Below are 21,188 nucleotides of genomic sequence, written 5' to 3' on the forward strand. Positions count from 1 at the left end.
CCATTTACATTTAAGGTAGTTATCGATATGTATGTTCCTATTACCATTTTCTTAATTTTTTTAATAAAGAAATTAGATATTTTTATTTTTTTAATTTATTTAGTTTTTTGGCCACGCCACACAGCTTGCAGGATCTTAGTCCCCTGATCACGTATCTAACCTGTGCCCCCTGAAGTGGAAGCATGAAGCCCTAACCACTGTACCACCAGAGAATTCCCTAGATATTTCTTTTAACATCTTTATTGGAGTATAACTGCTTTACAATGGTGTGTTAGTTTCTGCTTTATAACAAAGTGAATCAGTTATACATATACATATGTGCCCATATCTCTTCCCTTTTGCATCTCCCTCCCTCCCACCCTCCCTATCTCACCACTCTAGGTGGTCACAAACCACCGAGCTGATCTCCCTGTGCTATGCAGCTGCTTCCCACTAGCTATCTGTTTTATGTTTGGTAGTGTTATATGTCCATGCCACTCTCTCACTTTGTCACAGCTTACCCTTCCCCCTCCCCACATCCTCAAGTCCATTCTCTAGTAGGTCTGCATCTTTATTCCTGTCTTACCCCTAGGTTCTTCATGACCTTTTTTTTTTCTTAGATTCCATATATACGTGTTAACATACAGTATTTGTTTTTCTCTTTCTGACTTACTTCACTCTGTATGACAGACCCTGGGTCCATCCACCTCGCTACACATAACTCAGTTTCATTTCTTTTTATGGCTGAGTAATATTCCATTGTATATATGTGCCACAACTTCTTTATCCTTTCATCTGTTGGTGGACACTTAGTTTGTTTCCATGTCTTGGCTGTTGTAAATAGAGCTGCAATGAACATTTTGGTACATGACTCTTTTTCAATTATGGTTTTCTCAGGGTATATGCCCAGTAGTGGGATTGCTGGGCCGTATGGTAATTCTATTTTTAGTTTTTTAAGGAACCTCCATACTGTTCTCCATAGTGGCTGTATCAATTTGCATTCCCACCAACAGTGCAAGAGTGTTTCCTTTTCTCCACACCCTCTCCAGCATTTACTGTTTCTAGATTTTTTGATGTTGGCCATTCTGACCAGTGTGAAGTGATATCTCATTGTAGTTTCCGTTGTTTTTGGTGTCTGCCCCCAGTGGGTAAGGTTAGTTCAGTGGGTTGTGTAGGCTTCCTGGTGGAGGGGACTGGTGCCTGTGTTCTGATGGATGAGGCTGGATCTTGTCTTTCTGGTGGGTAGGACTGCATCCAGTGGTGTGTTTTGGGGTGTCTGTGACCTTATTATGATTTTAGGCAGCCTCTCTGGTAATGGGTGGGGTTGTGTTCCTGTCTTGCTAGTTGTTTGGCATAGGATGTCCAGCACTGTAGTTTGCTGGTTGGTGAGTGGAACTGGATCTTAGCGTTGAGATGGAGATCTCTGAGAGAGCTTTCGCCATTTGATATTACATGGAGCCAGGAGGTCTCTGATGGACCAGTGTCCTGAACTTGGCACTCCCACGTCAGAGACACAGGCCTGACACCCAGTCAGAGCACCAAGTCCCTGTCAGGCACACAGCTCAGAAAAAAAGGGATGAAAAAGAAAGAAAGAAACATAAAATAAAATAAAGTTATTAAAATAAAAAATTATTTAAAATAAAAAAATGGAAGTAATTAGAAAAAGAAAGAAGAGAGCAACCAAACCAAAAAACAAATCCACCAATGATAGCAAGTGCTAAAAACTATACTAAGAAGAAAAAAAAAAATGGACAGACAGAACCCTGAGACAAATGGTAAAAACAAAGCTATACAGACAAAACCCACAAAGAAGCATACACATACACACTCACAAAAAGAGAAAAAGGAAAAAAAATATATATATATCTATATATAAAAAGGAAAAAAATGGAAAAGAACCACCAAATCAATAAACAAATCTCCCAATGATAATAAACTCTAAATACTAAACTGAGATAAACATAAAACCAGAAACAAACTAGATGCAGAAAGCTAGACCCCAGTCTACAGTTGCTCCCAATATCCACCGCCTCAATTTTGGGATGATTCATTGTCTATTCAGGTATTCCAGAGATGCAGCGTACATGAAGTTGATTGTGGAGATTTAATCCTCTGCTCCTGAGGGTGCTGGGAGAGATTTCCCTTTCTCTTCTTTGTACGCACAGCTCCCGGGGTTCAGCTTTGGATTTGGCCCTGCCTCTGCGTGTAGGTCGCCGGAGGGAGTCTGTTCTTCGCTCAGATAGGACGGGGTTGAAGTAGCAGCTGATTAGGGGACTCTGGCTCACTCAGGCCGGGGTGAGGGAGGGGTACGGAATGCGGGGTAAGCCTGCGGCGGCAGAGGCCAGCGTGATGTTACAACAGGCTGAGGCACACCGTCTGTTCTCGCGGGGAAGTTGTCCCTGGATCATGGGACCCTGGCAGTGGCGGGCTGCAAAGGCTTCTGGGTGGGTTGGGGTGGATAGTGACCTGTGCTTGCACACAGGTTTCTTGGTGGCTGCAGCAGCAGCCTTGGCGTTTCATGCCCATCTCTGGTGTCCACGCTGATAGCCGCGGCTTGCGCCCATCTCTGGAGCTCGTTTAGGCGGTGCTCTGAATCCCCTCCCCTTACGCACTCCGAAACAATGGTCTCTTGCCTCTTAGGCAGTTGCAGACTTTTTCCTGGACTCCCTCCCGGCTAACTGTGGTGCACTGGCCCCCTTCAGGCTGTGTTCACGCAGCCAACCCCAGTCCTCTCCCTGGGATCTGACCTCCGAAGCTGGAGCCTCAGCTCCCAGCCCCCACTGTCACCGGTGGATGAGCAGACAAGCCTCTCAGGCTGGTGAGTGCTGGTCGGCACCAATCCTCTGTGCAGGAATCTCTCCACTTTGCCCTCTGCACCCCTGTTGCTGCGCTCTTCTCCATGGCTCTGAAGCTTCCCCACCACCACCCCCCGTCTCCACCAGTGAAGGGGCTTCCTAGTGTGTGGAAACTTTTCCTCCTTCACAGCTCCCTCCCAGAGGTGCAGGTCCCATCCCTATTCTTCTGTCTCTCTTTTTCCTTTTTTCTTTTGCCCTACCCAGGTATGTGTGTAGTTTCTTGCCTTTTGGGAATTCTGAGGTCTTCTGCCAGCGTTCAGTAGGTGTTCTGTAGGAGTTGTTCCACATGTAGATGGATTTCTGATGTATTTGTGGGGAGGAAGGCGATCTCCATATCTTACTCCTCCACCATCTTGAAGGTCCCCCCCTTGGCTTATAATTCTTTATACTTTTAGAAGTTCTTTTGGTGTAGATCTGTTGGTGATAAACTCTTCAATTTTTGTTTCTCTGAAAATGTTTTTATTTCACCCTCATTCTTGAATCAACTGGTTTCAGGTAGAAAGTTGTTTTCTCTCAACCATATATTGTTTCACTAACTTCAAGGTTCTGCTGTTGCTGTGGAAACATGTGCTATCTGGCTAATTATAAGTGACTAGCTTTCCTCTGTGATTGTTTTTACTCTTGCTACAAAGTACGGATGTAAATTTTATTTTATTTATTCTGCTTCCTATATGTATGAATTCATATCTTTCACTCATTCTGTATAGTTCTCAGCTGTTCTCTCTTCACATACCACCTACCATTTGTGTCTCTCTTTATGGGACTCTAATTACATGTGTGTCTGTCCTCCATATTGCTTAACATCCCAGACTCACTTTCCCTCTTCTAGTCTCTCTGAGCTGTATTCTGGGTTATTTCTCTATTTATTCCTTCCAGTTCACCCATTCTCTCTTCAGTACTCTCTAATCTGTGACTAAACCCATTCATTGAGGTTTTTTTGTTTTTGTTGTTGTTTCTCAGCATATCATTGAGTGATTTTTAAATTTAATTTAATTTATTTTTTATACAGTAGGTTCTTATTAGTTATCTATTTTATACATATTAGTGTATATATGTCAATCCCAATCTCCCAATTCATCCCACCCCTCCCATACCCTGCTTTCCCCTCTTGGTGGCCATACGTTTATTCTCTACATCTGTGTCTGTATTTCTGCCTTGCAAACTAGTTCATCATTGAGTTTTTTAGATTAACAATTATATTTTTTTGTCCTCCAAAGTCCAGAGTTTAGTTTGGATTTTCCAAATCTTCCTAGTCTCTTTTTGCATGCTTTTTTATTTAATTCTTTTATTTATTTAAGCATTTTATAAACAGCTATTTTATAGTCTATAGTTAATAATTACAATATCTGAAGCCATTATGTATGTATATCTAAATTCACACTTATTCTCAGGTAATTCTGCTGTCTTTCCCTCGTTGATGATTAGTTTCCTTTTATGCTTGGTAATCTTTGTGGATTTATAAATGGCAAATATTAGTGGGAGCCATAAGTGACTAAAATAGAGATTCTTTTCTCCAGAGAAAATTTGTTTTGGCCTCTTCTGGGAGCAAGGGCTGCTACTAATCTAGGACCACTTAGTTCTTTTAATAATCCTGGTTTAATCAGGGCTTTCAGGTTAAGCCCCTCCAACTTGACACTGGATTAGTCTCTCAGTTGTACAAGTGACCTTGCTGTTTGCTCTCAGAGCAACCCCTGCTATTTATGTGGGCTTTCAGCACACTATTCTGGTTTCAGCTCAGTTTTGGAGTTTTGTTTGTTTATTTTAGTCCTTCAGAGGTTTTCCTTACTTCCCATGAGCCCAACAATGCAATAAAAATTATGTTTTGAAAGGGCCCTTCATAGCATCATAGTCAGCCATGATGCTGGAAGCAGAAGTTTCTTATTTCATATGCCCAATGTGCACACACTATTAATAGAAATAATTTCTAAAAAATCTTTAAATATTTTGTCTGTCAATCTTAATTTTACAATATTGCTGCATTGTAGGTTTTCCAGGATTTTCAGTTTAACCCATCTCCCTAAGATTTTCAAGTGAAATCCCATTACTGATTACCAAGGATATGCAAGATGGTTTACCATTTTTTCTTTTTTTTTTTACTTAAAATTTACATTTATTCACATCTTGATATTCAGAGGAGACTTTATTTGAGTTGCTGTATTTTATGTGGAATCCAAGAAAAAGTAGGTTTGGGCCTGAATTACAGAGAAAATTACCTCCCCCTCCCCCCACTTTTTTGTAGCAATTAAGTGCTGCTTCTGAAGATCATATTACTTAAAAAAAAAATAGGCTTTTCTTTTTAGAGCAGTTTTAGGTTTACAGCGAAATTGAGTCAAAAGTACAGAAAATTTCCGTATACTCCCTGCCCTCACACATGCATAGCTTCCTCCATTATCAATACCTCCCACCAGAGTTGTACATTTGCTACAGCTGATGAACTTACATTGACACATCATGATCACCCAGAGTCCATAGTTTACCTTAGGGTCCATTCTTGGTATTGTACACACTTCGGGCTTGGACAGATTTATAATGACATATATCCACCATTAGAGTATCATACTGAGTAGTTGCCCTGTCCTAAAATTCTCTGTGCTCAGCCTATTCATTCCTAGCTCTCCCTAACCCTTGGCAACCACTGATCTTTTCACTGTCTTCATAGTTTTTCCTTTTCTAGAATGTCATATAGTGGAATCATACAGTCTGGGCTTACTTTGTTGTTGTTGTTATATTTAAACATTTATTGAGGATTACTCTGTCTCAGAGTTGGCAACCTTTTTCTTAAAGGACCAGATAGTAAATATTTTAGACTTTCAGGTCCGTTGCAGCTACTCAGTTCTGCTGTTGTAGCGTGAAAGCAGCCATAGAAATACATAAACAAATGAATGTGGCTGTGTTCCATTGGAACTTTGATTACAGAAATAGGCAGTGGGCCCATGAGCTGTAGTTTACTGACACCTGATCTATTCTAAACTCTGGATCATGGGGGGGTTCTTTTTGTTTTTGTTTTTGTTTTTTTTGCATATCGAATCTTCACTGATATTCACCAACTTTGTTTCGAAGGTTCTGCCTTCTTACAAGTCCACCAAAGACACAGTGATCTACTTTCTTTCTCAGAAAAGCCAGGCTTTGCGTGCTTAGGGCTTTTACACATGCAGTTACCCTTCCTGCAATGCCCTTCCACATGCCCTGTGTCTGCTTCCTCCATTATAGCTTCAGATCATAACCTTAATGCCTCCTGCTCAAGAGGATTTCCTTGATTTCCCTCTGTAAAGCCATTTCCCTCCACTTCTCATTGATACTTGCCAAAGAATTCTGTCATTTTGTTTTAGAGCACTGACAGAAATTTGTAACTATGTATTTTCTATGAGGGCAGGATCCATGTATATTCTGACCGTGTATCTAGAGCCCAGCACAGTTCCTGGCAAATAGTAGGTATTCTGGGTAATTGTTTGCCAAATGAATGAAGCAATCCTGTGAGGCAGGTACTGTTACTAGTATCTACCTTTTATAGATGAAGAGACTTAGGTTCCACCGAAGTAAGTAACTTACCCAAAGTCGTGTAGCTAGTAAGTGTCAGACCCCAGATTCAATCTGAGGTGGGTCTGTCTGATTCCAGGCCCTGTGCTGATCTCCAGTCCCTCTGTGGGCTCTTGGTTTCTTGTTATGTGCAGAGTTGAAGAACAAAGTTGCCCAGATACTCTTGGAGACCTGTCAAGGGAGTAAGAGGTGGGGGGTGGAGAGGTGGGCTTACAGAAGCCTGGTGTTAGTATCAAATGAACTGACTCAAGTTAAATAGGAAAAGGATCAGTTACTTAATTGCAAACAATCTCACTGTTAAGGTACAGCTTTATGATTCAGGGGTCAAAACAGTTTTATGCCAGCAGGACCCCAGTGTTCTTATGGTGGTGAAAGGGAAAGTAAGTAGGAAGGTTCCATTCTCAGTGGAGATCCAGGGCAAAGCAAAGTGCCCCAGCTTATCCAGGAGGTCTGGCAACCATTAAAGAGAAATGACTTCCTAAATTCTAACTGACAGGAGGACTGAATGCATTGTACCATCCAGGAGGCAGAGCCCCCATGCTCAGGGAAATGAATATGGTTTAAAAACTCGTGGGATCTTTCCGGTCTGTCCCAAGCTTGGGAATTCAATGTGGAACACTTTTTTAAAACAACAATTTGAAAGAAAGTTAATGTACTTTTCTTGGGATTTTGTAAAGCTGTATTTTGCTTATTAGTCAGTGGAAAAACCTATATGACTAAAATATGTTTAAATGTAAGCTGGCTAATAGAACAGGCTCAAGGCAGGAAAATAGACCATTTGAAACAAATCAACCATTAATTTCCTATGTATTGCTTAAGAAAAAAGAAAACATTGAAGCAAAGTGAAAATGACATGATGGTCCATTTCAAACATTTGGTATACGTAACATAAATGAATTCTGTGCAGTGATTCTGTGAGTTCAGCCAAACCATGAGAGCCAGCTTTAAGGACTTCATTGATAACCGTGAGTTTAACGCAATTTTGCAGAATTATGTGTTAATTCTCTGAAAGGCATCAACTGTAAATAAGAATATATTACTTTGTCAAAGAAATAATCCATAAACAGAATAAAACTTGTCTGGGTGTGACACTGACTAGCACTTAACTTATGTAGAAGTGGTTGTTCCCAGAGAGAAATACAAGATACTTATGCTCACACACATGTGTGCAAAAACTATCTGTACTAAAAAAAAGCATATTTTTACATCTTCCTGGATCTTTTACTTTTATGCAGTAAACATAATTCATCATTTTCCAAATAGGAATTGAAGTTACAATAAAGCCCATGTCTTCAAGTGTGTGCATACACACACACACACACACACACACACACACACACACACACACCATGATTAATAAAAAATAAAAATTGAAAATGAAAGCCTTGAAAACCTGGAGGAAGTAACTCTGCTAACCACAAAGTCCATTCTGATTACTATGATTGGTCATCAAGTTTGGCCCTGAACTCCCTGGCAGGCAGGGCAAAAAGGGAAATGGGATAAATTGTACCATTTTTGTTATTAGAAAGGAGGAAATGGACCAGCTCCTGGAGATAGAGATTTTCCTGGCACCAGATATTAAAAACAGTTTCTTGTGTGTGATTTTCTATAGGAATATTGAACCACATAATGGATAATGCCCTCAACAGCCCTTTCCAGCAAATGCAGATGTGGTTTTCATAGAGCTGTCTCTTGCAACAACCCCCAGTAAAAGCTGGTACCATAACATGAGAGTACATATTGTAAAAGGTACATGGTTTTGCTTTCAGTACATATTTCAAAGGTATAGAGAGACATTCTAATTTGTTTGCCTATGTTGCAGAGATCTGGAATTATTCCTATACCCAGGCATGGATTTTTGCTTGGGCATATCACGTATTAAAAGATTTCCAGTCACCACCATCTTCTAAATGTTTTGAAAGTTCTGAGCTAGCACTCAAGTTCTTCTGTTAGTCTGCCTTTCTCTTTATTCATTAATGATGTAGTAAGGTTTTCAGTGATTTGGCTAAGTGCAGACAGAGGCCCTAAATTATATGGTTATTCACAGGAAGAATAGTGTTAGCCCTTTCATCACATTCAGTGTAAATTATTTCTGCTTTATCTAGGCTTTTCTACTTGTTTTTCATTTTAATGTTTTATTAACAATATTATTTTGTTATCATTATATTTATATAATCAATACGTCACACTAACATGACTTGTATAACAATCAAAACACAATTTTTTGGTCTCCTACTACCCCTTTACACACTTAAACAGTGAAGGAAACCTTCTTCACGGCAGGCCCAGTATCTTTTCTGCTCACTCTTAGGCAAAAACAGTCCTATAGACACTCTAAGACACAGATATTCTGTAATTGGACTATTCACCTGGGTTTTTGATTAGTAAACAATCAACTGAAATGTACTCAAATGAAGATGTTAAAGATTGGTTAAATCCATTAGCTTAGAAAGGCTAATCGGGTAGTTCTCACCTTTTTGTGTTCACAGCATTCTTTTAAATTCTATTATTATGTGGACATATCCATTTACTGCCCAAGGCTCAGACTTGTAGCACTACCAAGCATGGTTTGCCCATGTCCCAGTAAGACATGAACTTTTGCTGGTGATGACTTGACACTTGCCTTTCCTCTCTTATTTCTTAATTGCCAAAAATGACAATGCACTCTACATGGTATCCCACAACCCATTCAGCTCTCTAGCCTCTGGAAGACTTGGTGGTCCTTAGCAGTACAGAGCCTCATTTGTGGCCAGTGGAGAGCTGCCAAGGACTTGGTTTTGCCTTGTCAGCTTTGGGGGAAATCATATACACTCAATTTGTTAGTTCATCCTATATTTTGGGAAATGATAAATGTGAGAAATTCTCTAAGATTCCAATTTGCATGAAGATGTTGCATTTTATTCAGGTTTCCATTATTGTTGTTATTGGGCATTGTATATTCACGGGTACACTTCCTTGCTGCATCCAGTGGACAACAAATGGAAATCAAAGGAAGTTTCTTCAGCACATGTTTATTGGATGCCTACTGTGAACTGAGCACAGGGGCAGGTGATGGAGTGTGGGGAAAGAGGTTGGTCAGCTCTCTTCATTTTAGGAGCACAATAGCCTAAAGAAGATGTAAACATTTGTCCACAATAAAACTATCTATTAAAAAGATAGTGGATAGCTTAGTACACAGCAACTTTTCAATGTCTAGCTTCAAGAACTAAACAACACCCTCTCCACCCTCTGCCTTCTTGCCTGCTCCCCTTATTAGAAGAGATGGGATTTTCTTTTTTGATTGTCCAGAGTTTTGCTGAGTTAGCAAAGGCAGTGCAATTTGCCCAGTCTTAACCTCAAAGACTGCAAGGGGAGTCAGTGAAATATTGCCCAAGCCCAGCCTTGGGTTAGCCATGAATTATGCATTGTGTATTTAGACTATTCTACTGTCATAGTCTGTTTATCTGTTGACTTCCACCAAGATTTAGGGTTTTGTTGTACTTAATAACTTGCTTTATTTTGTTTGACATGTATTTTATGTCCTCCATGTGCATGGATACATAAGATACACAGTCGTGGGTGAGGGTCTGAAGAGAAAGCCCAGCCCTGGAAGCATAACTTTGAGAACTCTGTGGGAATAATTTTCACATACTTTTTACCCTTACGGAGTGCTAATCAATATGATGAGAATCCGGGTTTTCCCTGTGAACTACTCCTTGCTGTGCCTCTCTCCAGAAAACAAAACAGTTATTTTTTGGTCCTTAAATTTAAAAGATGTCAAAAAATGTTCAGTTTATTCCATATTGATGTTCGGTATTGACCACAACTAAGAATTTCACTGTTTTAGGCCATATTCTAATTGTTGATTCTTACTCTTTTATTAAGTCCTATATTCAAAATTGTGGTCTGGTTGGGTAATATAGGGTTTGGCATGTCTCACAAAATAAAAACAGCAGTGTGAAGGCACAGATGACACTTGATTTTAGCTTAATCTGGAAAAAAAATCTCAGACATTTCTCCATTTGTGTTTAGGAATTTTGAAGCTGTTAAAGGAGAAAAACAAAGTAAGAACCATACTGAGAGGGTTTGTATTTGATATGGTGCATTACAAGTCTGAGAGAGAGGAATATAGGCATATCTTTTTATGTCTATTTATATTTAGCAATTATTCCTAGACTTTTCAAAGCCTATTTTACTTCCTTGATCATATTTCCTTAATAAATATGATCTTTATTAAAACAGAGATTTCAACGTCTAAAACACTCTCCAAATGGAATTAAGTGTTTACCCAGCCCACAGTTTCATCAACTTCCTCTTCCCACCACAAGTGTTTATGGTATCTAGGATAAAATCTCTTTTCCCCTACTTAGTCACAAAGAATTACATAAATGCCTAAAATGAGGACAATTTACATATGTGTAACTCTCCCCAGTTTTAAGAAGCTCTCTTCGAGTCTCCTAAAGACTCCTGTTGGACAGAAGAGGAGCAGAGTCAGTAGTTGTACCCCTTCCCCCACCATGCCCCCATGCCCAAGATCACACTCATCAGAAGTGGAGGATTTCATTTTTTTAATTGAACCCAGGTCTTTTGACTCCAGAGTCTGTGCTCTTTGCTAGGCTCGATCTTTCCTTTAAATAGAAAACCAACAATGAAATAGGTGTTCATTGAGTGTTGTATCCCATTTAGTCAAAAAACATTTATCTACTCTGTGCCAGGAATGTGGCAGGCACTGCGGATGCCCACTGACAAACGAGAGACTTCAGTCCTTAGCTTTGCTGAGCTCACAGTCTGGCTGGGAGATGGGCCAGTGTCTCAGGTTGGGTTTCCCCAGAAACAGGCCTTCAGGCAAGGATTTAGGAACAAGTAACTTATCCGGAGGAGGAGAAAGTTGAGATAGTCACTCTCCATCTTTATTCCACCCTTAGCTGAGGGACGCTTCCAGAAGCACGAGCTTTTGGTATACTGGCCTATATGTGCAGGGCAGGCTGAGAAGAAGCCTTCAGGTGGTGTTGCAGGTTTCCACAGTAGGACTCTGTTGGCAAATTCTGTGGTTGTGAATGCTGAGGGGATGAGAGTGAGGCACTGACCAGAACGTCTGCCACAGGGAACCGGACAGCAATTTGTGATTAGTGTGCTGTGGGAGGCTGCAGGGGCACCGTAAGGCCATCAAGGAAACCTTTCCAGAGAAGCCAGCAGTTCCCTGAGACCTGTAAGATAAGCAGAATTAGGCCGGCCAACGCTGGGGTGGAAAGTGTTCTAGGTGAAGGGAGCTATAAGAAGTTCCATATGGCTAGAGAATGGTGAGAGATGGGCAGGGCAAGGTAAACAGAGGTTGATCCCAAGAGCCCTGAAAGCCACAATAGAGAATTTGGATTTTATCCAGTGGGCAATAGAGAATCATGGAAGGCTTTTCAGTGGAGGCATGTCATGATTAAGTTTGCCTTTGGGGGAGATCCTTCAGGCTTCATTTCAGAGAACGGAGGGAAGAAGTCACAGTAGGAGACTAGGAGCCCAGTTCAGAGTATTTTGTGGTAAAATCCAAGCTTGTGAGGCTAAGTCATTGCCTTAAATCTGGGCAACGGAAGAGCCTTTCTTCAGGCTGATGAGTCCCAACAGTGTCAACGCTGGCTGCCAAATCAAATCATATTGATGCCAGAAGGTCTCCTGGCCTTGTCAAGGGGTATGGGTGATGGCTCTGGAACTTCTCTTGCCTTTTTGCATCACCAGTAACCTCATGACCCTCTCTGTTTGATCATTTGCTTAAATAGGAAAGGTTTTATTTCCTTTTTCAAAAATGTGGCTAAATTTTTTTTAACTCTATCCAGTTTATTATCCCGAGATTACAACCCTGTGCCTTTCTTTTTCAGCATTCCTTGTGAGTTCTTCTCAGACTAATTGTTTGAAAAAATGATAGCAATTTTACCTGACATAACCCTGCACAATGCCTTTTTCTTTCTTCTCGCACATAAGTTATTTTCTTGCATTTATACTGAATGTTTTTTCTTTAAACTAAGTTGTATATTAGGCTTATCGTCAGTGTCTCTATAATTTCTCTATGCATCAGTGTTGTCTTTTGGGCTTAGAAACTCCTAAGGGGCCTCGGGTCTAACCTGTATAAATCTTACGGAATAGTAGTAAGTACAAAATGTACTGCTCAAGTAAGTTTGGTGCTGTTGACACTTTGTTTTCAGCTTCTCTGACCATAAGGCTCCTGTGGATTTAGAAAGAACATAGCATCCATGGCCCCAAGATGCAGTTAACAAAGACTCTCTTAGGCAGTTCAGGTGGGTTCTTCTGTTTTTCTACTTCTGTTTGCAGGACAATCATGGTGGGTCATAAGTTACAGGACAAAATTGGGGACATCTAGTATAAACCACAAATATTACACCTAAGGCTAGTGTTATATTCTAGAGCAATGACAGTGAACTATTGTAACCTCCACGACAAAGATAAATCTTACCAACCTGTTGAGTGAAAGAAGCCAGGCACAAAGGAGAAAAGAACATGTGATCCCATAAAGTCCAAATAAGCACAACAAGTCTATAGTGTTAGAACTCATGACCGTGATTACCCCTGTTAGGAATTGACTGAGGGAGTGCACAAGAAGGCTTTTGAGTGCTGGTTATGTTCTGTTTCTTGGGATGGGCACTGGATACACACGTATGATCACTTTGTGAAATGCATGGAGTTGTACATTTATGATGTGTGAAGTTTTCTGTATGCATGTTATTCTGTAATAAATTAATTTATTTAAAAACAAAACAAAAATGAAAATGGAAACTTCAGGCCTCAGAACTGAACAGAGCTAACTTTCATGGCCGTTTACTCCAGCCTATATATGTTTGATTCTGGGAAACCAAGGCCCAGGGAAGAGGAAGGGTATGTTTCAGGCCTTTGGCCAACTACTCAGCTGTGGAATTGATATGGTGCCCAAAGGGACTTAGCCATTGCTCCTGTCTCTATATCATCCTAACTACTTGATGGGCTTGGTATTTCTAGACGAGAATTGAGGAAGGAGACTGAATTCTTAAGGGAAATAACCTCTAAGATAAAAATTCACAGGACAAAAGGATCAAAATACCTTTGTGTTGCTTTTTGTTTGCTTTGAATTGTCTCCTGTCCTCCCACTGTAGCTAATGATCATGCTGGGGAGAAACAGAGGAGATTTCATGGGCCCTTTCCTAGCACATGGCCTGGACTCAAGATACCTTTTGAGGAGTGTCTCCTGCTGCCCAGTGTTTACGGAACTGTGAGATTGTCAGTGGAGATTCTGGACCATCTTTTAAGGCAGACATGGCTCTTCATCCCAGCTGGAACTGACCTAACCCCTGCCACATTCTCCTTGACTTTCAGTTAAGAGACGGGAGGTAGTATTTGAAGAAAATGGATTTAACTGGGTCTTAGTTAAGAAGCCTCTCTTCTCCCTTCTTCCAGGAAGTTTAATATAGAAGGTTCTGGAAGTGCTGGCTTATTTTGTGTGGTTCACATAATGAAAGGATTGCAAGAATGAATGTGCTCTTGGCGTCGTAGTCAATAATACTGGGGGCTGGGTCAACATCAAAAATCTCCCAGGGTTGGAGAGGTCTCTTTCAGACATAGCTTTCTTATCATAGGTACTAAAAGGTCCTAGGAATCAGAAAGCCTCTGTGTTTCAGAAACTACCATGAGACTTCTTTGGGCTTGAGCTGTGCTCTCGTCTTGAATATTTGATGTTGAGACTCTTTTGAGCCTGTAGGGGTAGTATTGTCAATGTGGACTGGTAAATCTCCAGTGAGTTCTTAGGATTAATAGATATCTGTTTGGGGTCTTTGTAGATTTACTGGAGAGAGGAATGTTTCTTATCTCTCTTGTTGCTATTTCTCATTTAAAATAAAATGAAATATTAGTGAGTAAAAGATCTTATATGAGGTAAAATGCGTAAAAAGTTAATAGTGAAATATTCATGTAAGAAATAATTAAGATGCCAAGTCAGGCCCTGTATCTGAATGGGGATGGCTGAGCTTGGCTAACAACAATAAAAATAGAAGTTATCTTTTAGCAATCAAGCACTGGGCTTTATCTAACATATGTCTCATAACAACCCTACTGGGTATTAATAGACATGTACTATTCTTATCTCCACTTTACAGATGAAGAAATTGATGCTCAAGGACACTGAGTACCTTGCCTCAGGTCAAGATTGTAATCGAGGTAGTATTAAAACCAAGTTGTCTCTGACCCCACAGGTCATGTTGCATTCATACGTATCTAGGACAAGGACTCAAAGCATTATATTTTCTTCTGGGAGTGACCTTTCTGAGAGCTGAGTAGATCTTTCCTTTTGGATACAGGCCACGGGCATTTTTCATTATTCACCATCTTGAGGGAGATGCTGCCGTTGTTGTCCTTGGGTAGGACTCATTCAACTCACCCTCCAATCCAGCCACAGCCCAAACCTGGAGCAACATTCCCTCAGACTCTAGCTTAGCGACAGACATTCAGAACGGTAGGCAGGTATTGGTCAAGACTTTGGAGTGTATAAATTTTGGTTCAGATGACTTTTATCATTCTAAGCCTCAGTTTATTCATCCATAAAATGGGAATAATAATAGTACTTATCCAATGTAACAGACTTACTGGGAAGGCTTAATTAAACATTTATGTAAAATACCTGGCACAGTGCCTGGCTCATAGTTAAGTATGACAAAATTATAAATATGGTTATTTATAATCAGCAGCAGCAGCAGGAGAGCCTTATGCACACACCTACACTCACAGTCACACACGTGGAATTAATCGTGAGGCCAGACCCTAGCATGAAGAACCAGAGACTGGACTCTCTTGCCCCTCAGGAATGAACTCAATGGGCATGGACCTTGGCACCAAGAAGGCATTTGAATAATTTTCATGACATTGGGTTCAGTGTGTAGAGGGCTCTGTAATTCCTTCCAAAATTCATGGTTAAGCAAGGCTCTGGCTTTCTCTAAAGAACCCCCCTACCTTCCACCATACCACCATTCACACACGTTCCACAGAAGGACAAGACTCGGCTCATTTTTTATCAGATTCGCAAAAGAAAATTATTCCACTGTCTGTGGCATATTGCAAGCTAAATGTGACATAGTATGGAGAGTTTAACTCAAATGATGAAGGAATTAAAAGAAATTCCCACATCTAAAACAGATGTACAGGCAGGATCCATACGTGGTAGTCAATTCATGATTTAAGAAAATAAGTGAAAGGATAAATGCACATTTCAAGATCTAAGTCTTTGTTCAATATTTTAAACACATGGTTGATTTCAAAGTCCCTTTAACCACTGAGTTGGAAAGCAAACCACTCAGAAGTAGCTGGCACCTTGGAGGAAAGGATTAGAATTCCTTGTGTCCTTGATATGTTAAAGAAGTGATCAGAAACAATCAGTCTGAATTCAGTTCAATGGGACAGGAGAAAAACAAACTCTGTGAGCAGAAGGTGGTAGAGATCTGGCTTTGCATAGACCCAGTCAAGACAGCCCACCCCAAGTAGAGGCATTGCTGAAAGTCAGGGGCACTTCCAGGCAGCATTAATGAGAAGCTGTGGACTGTACAGGTTTCAGGAGGCATCTCTCACTACCTCTTCATTGGCACAAGGCAGAGCACCCTTCAGTGCTGTGAGAGATTCACAGAGTAGGAGAGAGTTGAGGTTGAGGGACACAGGGCATTAGGGGGTTGGGAAGAGCGGAAAGACAATCGATGTAAAGACCGTGAGAAGCAGCTATTGCCCATGGAAACAGGATGAAGATATAAGCTCAAAATTATAGCACAGGGATTGAGGGTAGCTCAAAGAAGAAACTGAGAAAATGTGGGGGAAGAAACCTTGAAACTATAAGTTTAAAAACATCTTTTTTTAATAATAATTTGAAGTGAGGTTTGGTTAGATGGCAAAGGATGGTGCTGGTTAATTTTCTGAAGACCCTTTCTGTCATCTAAACACTGAGAGGCTAAACAGGAATATTAAGAAAGTCTTCTGATCCGGATTTATTTTAAGGTTCTCCATGTGTACCCTGAACGATCTCACTTCCCGGTGGTTCTTTTAGTCATTCTGTTTGGGTCAGATGTTCTCTTCTTCAATTCCTGTGTAGCAATCCTACCATTCTTTCAAGGCCTAGCTTAAATGACACCTCTTGCGAGAAGTCTTTCCTGCAACTGGAAGTAACCTTGACTGTTTCCGAACCCCCATAGTGTTGTACTGCGGTTCCCTCCCCTGTGATGCTTTCTGTCATAAAACTCTTTGCTTATTCCTTTAAATGTCCTTGTTATCCAGAATTATCCACATATATTAAGTGTTAAGTAATATATGATGAAAGCCTAAATGAACAGCTTTTCGTTTTGTTGGCACTTGCGGAAACTAGCTTTGGTAGCAACTTCTGGCCACATGCAAAGGACTAACTCCTGACAGATACCAGGAGGCTAAGGGATGTTTCCCAGTTGGTTTCCTGTGGATGGTGATTGACGCACAATTTGAAAAATCAAGGAAGACTTCACCTGTGTGATTGTGGTTTGTGCAGACTTACTTTATTTGTGTAGAACCCACAAAACCTAGAAAAATGTGGGAGGGAAAGGGAATGGTAGATGTCAAAACTTAAAGGGTGAAGAAAGCTTACCAAGGTGTCATGTTCGAAGAGGAACTCCAAACAATGAACAGACCAGGGAAGGCTTTTTTACCTACAGACATAATTTATGAGTTCCTATGAAGTATTTCAAAGTCTCACCGAGCTCTGTTGTTGATATGACTGGTTTGGGTCCTATGACCTCATCAAGGCAGCATTTTTTTTACACAGTTACATAAGTTGGTGACCAGTATGAAGAACCTTGACAAGCTCTATAGAAACTCTTGAAACTCTTTCTTTTTCTGAAAAGATGGAAAATGATGAACCTCCGTGGCAGATCTCAAACCACAGTTCCCTCTCAACCTTCATTCTGTTCCTCTGTGGAGTTAAAGGGAAAATCACAAAGTTGGGGGAGACAAATCAGAGCTCTCTGAACAGAAACAGAAAACACACATGAGCCAAGAAACACAGGATTTTACATAACCTATGAAAAAATTATTCCTCAAAGAGTGGTCTATTTCAGCCTATTCAAAATGAATTTTATCTACTATAACAAGTATTTTCCCCCTCTAGAACAAAAGCATCCTAGTTTAAGATAATATCTTAATCACATGTAATTAATTTAAAAAAGTTTTTTGAGGGCTTCCCTGGTGACGCAGTGGTTGAGAGTCCGCCTGCCGATGCAGGGGACACGGGTTCATGTCCCGGTCCGGGAAGATCCCACATGCCTCTGAGCAACTGGGCCCGTGAGCCATGGCCGCTGAGCCTGTGCGTCCGGAGCCTGTGCTCCGCAACTGGAGAGGCCACAGCAGTGAGAGACCCACGTACCGCAAAAAAAAAAAAAAAGTTTTTTGAATTTAAAGACATGAAATGTGGTAACCTATAGTGGTTGGGGTGAAAGATATAGAGATGTCATGGAAGCCAATATCATTTTGGATATTCGACAGCTAACCCTAGTTTCTTAGTTACTGTCCAGTCTTTTTAATGGCCACCTGTGGCTTTCAGTGTGGGGATCCCACCTTGAGAATGTGTGTTTGGTGATCTTCACGTTATCACCTGTAGGGGCAAAGCAATGATGTTTTGTTACCCAAGGCAGATGACTATTTTTCCTGTGTTCTCAAGGATGGGCATTCTCCAACCTCAGTAATCCTAAGTGATAGGCACACTGAGAGATGCTATCAGTCTATCTCAGAAGTTAACTTGCAGATAAGCATCATATTTTTAAATGACATCAGCAGGGCTTCCCTGATGGCACAGTGGTTAAGAATCCACCTGCCAATGCAGGGGACACAGGTTCAAGCCCTTGTCCTGGAAGATCCCACATGCCGTGGAGAAACTAAGCCCGTGTGCCGCAACTACTAAGCCTGTGCTCTAGAGCCCACATGCCACAACTACTGAGCCCACATGCCACAACTACTGAAGCCCGTGTGTGTAGAGCCTGTGCTCTGCAACAAGAGAAGCCACCGCAATGAGAAGCCCGTGCACCGCAACAAAGAGTATCCCTCGCTCGCCGCAGCTAGAGAAAGCCCGCACAAAGCAACGAAGACCCAATGCAGCCAAAAATAAATAAATTTATTAAAAATAAATAAATAAATGGCATCAGCAGAAAAGTTTTTCTTTAGGACTGTCATTCTAGGGGAAAGAACAAAATATTTCAAAAAGTAAATCCCACATTTCTCATTACTTGAGAATTACTTGAGATTGAATCAGTTTAGCACTAATTGTGATAAGTAGACTGTTGGTATGAGAAAATCAATATCTGTTTATAAAATAGTTTTAAAAGTAACAGTCAATGCTAAGGTAAATATTTACTGGTAGTATAAATATTTGCTCCTTTTTGTCCATGGAGAAACTGAGGCCCAGACTGGTGACTTAACCAAGGAGTGGCCAAGCTGACACTTGAGCCCATGCAATTGGCCTGCCAAGCCCAAACTCCTTGCTACTGAGCATACTTCCTCATGTGAAGTGCAGATATTTGTAAAACTGTATGTGAACCCTTCATTTCATGCTTTGGTGAGCATTCACTGCATCACTGTGGGTGCTACTGGGTGAGAATTATTTGATGGTGTGAGTGAAAAGTGTGCCGCTCTGTGTGGGACACCTCAGGGTCCAACTGTAGGATGGGGCCACATTGTGTGGCCTCTGCTGTGTCTGGCTACACAAGCCGTTTCTGGCTTTGGAGTCCAAGGTGTGAATTATGACTCTGCCATTTGCTATCTGCTGAACCTCACTTTACTTTTTTGTAAAATGGGGATAGTAACAGTCCCACCTCATAGGGGTGGAATGCCAATTAAATGAGAAAACTTGAAGAAAGCAGTCTGTTGTTCAATAAATGATAGTATTTGTTGTGGTTGATATTGTCATAATGACATGAATATGTGATATGTTACCTGTCTTGGCAGCAAACATACTATCAAATTAACATACACAGCGTTATTCTATTCATTATGTTGATTGAGTACCCTCTGTATACAAAACAGCATAAGAATATCTGCAGAAAGACTAGGAGCCTGGAAGAGAGCTTGTGGACTAGCTGGGAGGACAGAATTCAACGATGAAATGGAGCCTTGCTTACATTTTGCCATCAAACACTCCTGGTGCACAGTAAATGCTTAATAAATAGTAGCTTCAGTGATTGGATTGTAAGCTCAGGAGGTGAGAAGTACGCTTTATAGATTCCTTCAGTATTTCCAATGGCAATAACAGGCAGAGTACCAAGTATACAGTACTGTTTATTTATCACATACTCATTTGATACCTCTTACTTATAGTGACAAAAAATAATAATGGGGGTGATGAACGTTATTTAAAATGTCAGTGGATCTTTCCAAGTAGACAGGTAACTTGATCTGATTTGTATCTTGAAAAGATGGTTCAGGCTGCCATATGGAGAGTGGAGAGGAACTTGGAGAGAGTGGGAGCAAAAGAGCCTCTATGCCATCAGGAAGCCTTTCCTGATGCACCCTACTCACGACAATAAAGTAGTACTTCTCATTCTCCATTCCATTTCCCCTGATGGTTTTTTGTTTGCTCTTTTTTTTTTTTTTTTTGCTCCCATGTTCCCAGAACCTAGAATAGTTCTTGGAACATAGGAGGGACTCAGTAATTGTTGAATAAATGGATAAAAGTGGTACAGTCCGTAAGGAGCTTATTGGGGTTGTGACATGTGACATGGTAGTAGTCTTCCCAACGGAAATGGAGAGAAAAGTACTGATTTGGGGTGAGTAAATGGAGTGAACCTGGTGGGTAAGAGAGAGAAGTCAAGGATAATCTGGTCTGTTGGTCTGATTAAATGGCCAGATGGTGGTGCCTGTTTCTGAAATGCAAAAGGAAGGAGAGGGAAGAGGGAAGGGTGTGGGGAGCTGGGGATAAGTAGAAAAAATAATGGGACTGAGCACCCAAGGCACCCAGGAAAATGCTGGAATTACCCCTTAGGTAAGTCACCTGTGGTCTTTTATAGGAGCAAAAGTGTCTGCCTGACACAGGCAGACCTTCCTCAGTGGGCTGTCTCTCCTGGAGAGGTGGGAATGAAAGGAATTCCAGTTGAGGTGTGAGAAAGCCTTAAAATAAAAGAATATATCAGAGTACACCGTGGGAACCAATATGGGGTGCCCGTCCGTGATAGTCCAGGGATATCTGTATGGGAGCCTGAGAGGACAGGAGCAGTGAGATGTCTTCCCAGGTCCCTTCTTTTGACAGCTCGACCATTCCTGTTTTACGGGGAAGCACCGGGGAATGAAGGAAGGTACCTATAAGCTGCTTATCCAATATGGTCCTTCATCCTTTGTATGCCTCTTCCTTTTTTTTTAAATATAAGAGCCATTTCTGTCCTTAGACTTTCTGAGGAAAGAAAAGGGACCAAGCAACCAAGGCATGACAAAAACATTTTTTGAAAATTAAATGAATGCATTGTATGAACTTGAAAATTCACAGGTAACAAATGGCTCTTCCCCCAGGCCTTCATTAGGATCATTTGGAGAAGTCAGGGAATGTTTTCCGAGTACCTACCCTGGGGAGCAGTGCTGGTGGGAAGGGCTGTGGCGTCAGGGATGTTAGAGTCTTTTTCTTCCCAGTGCTTCTCCTTCCAAGAGTTCAAGTGTCACTTTCAGTCTCACATGAAGGGGCTCTGTAAGAGGTCTCAAGGGCAGGTCTGAACTTGAAACAAGGTGATGAATATGGGTATCCTCTGCAAAATGTCACAGCCCTGGACATCCCTTCCTGGGCTTTGCTGTGGCTACCTCGACATTATTTTGAATATTAACAGACTA

General features: G+C 41.0%; 1 protein-coding gene across 5 annotated transcripts in view; it reads left to right on the forward strand.

Moving 5' to 3' along the window:
* Positions 1-21,188, forward strand: part of ERC2 (ELKS/RAB6-interacting/CAST family member 2) — a 962,057-nt gene that overhangs the window by 661,846 nt on the left and 279,023 nt on the right. The gene's annotated exons all lie outside the window — the stretch shown is intronic.

Source organism: Orcinus orca, chromosome 10, assembly GCF_937001465.1.
Source record: "Orcinus orca chromosome 10, mOrcOrc1.1, whole genome shotgun sequence".
In the NCBI taxonomy this organism is placed as follows: Eukaryota; Metazoa; Chordata; class Mammalia; order Artiodactyla; family Delphinidae; genus Orcinus; species Orcinus orca.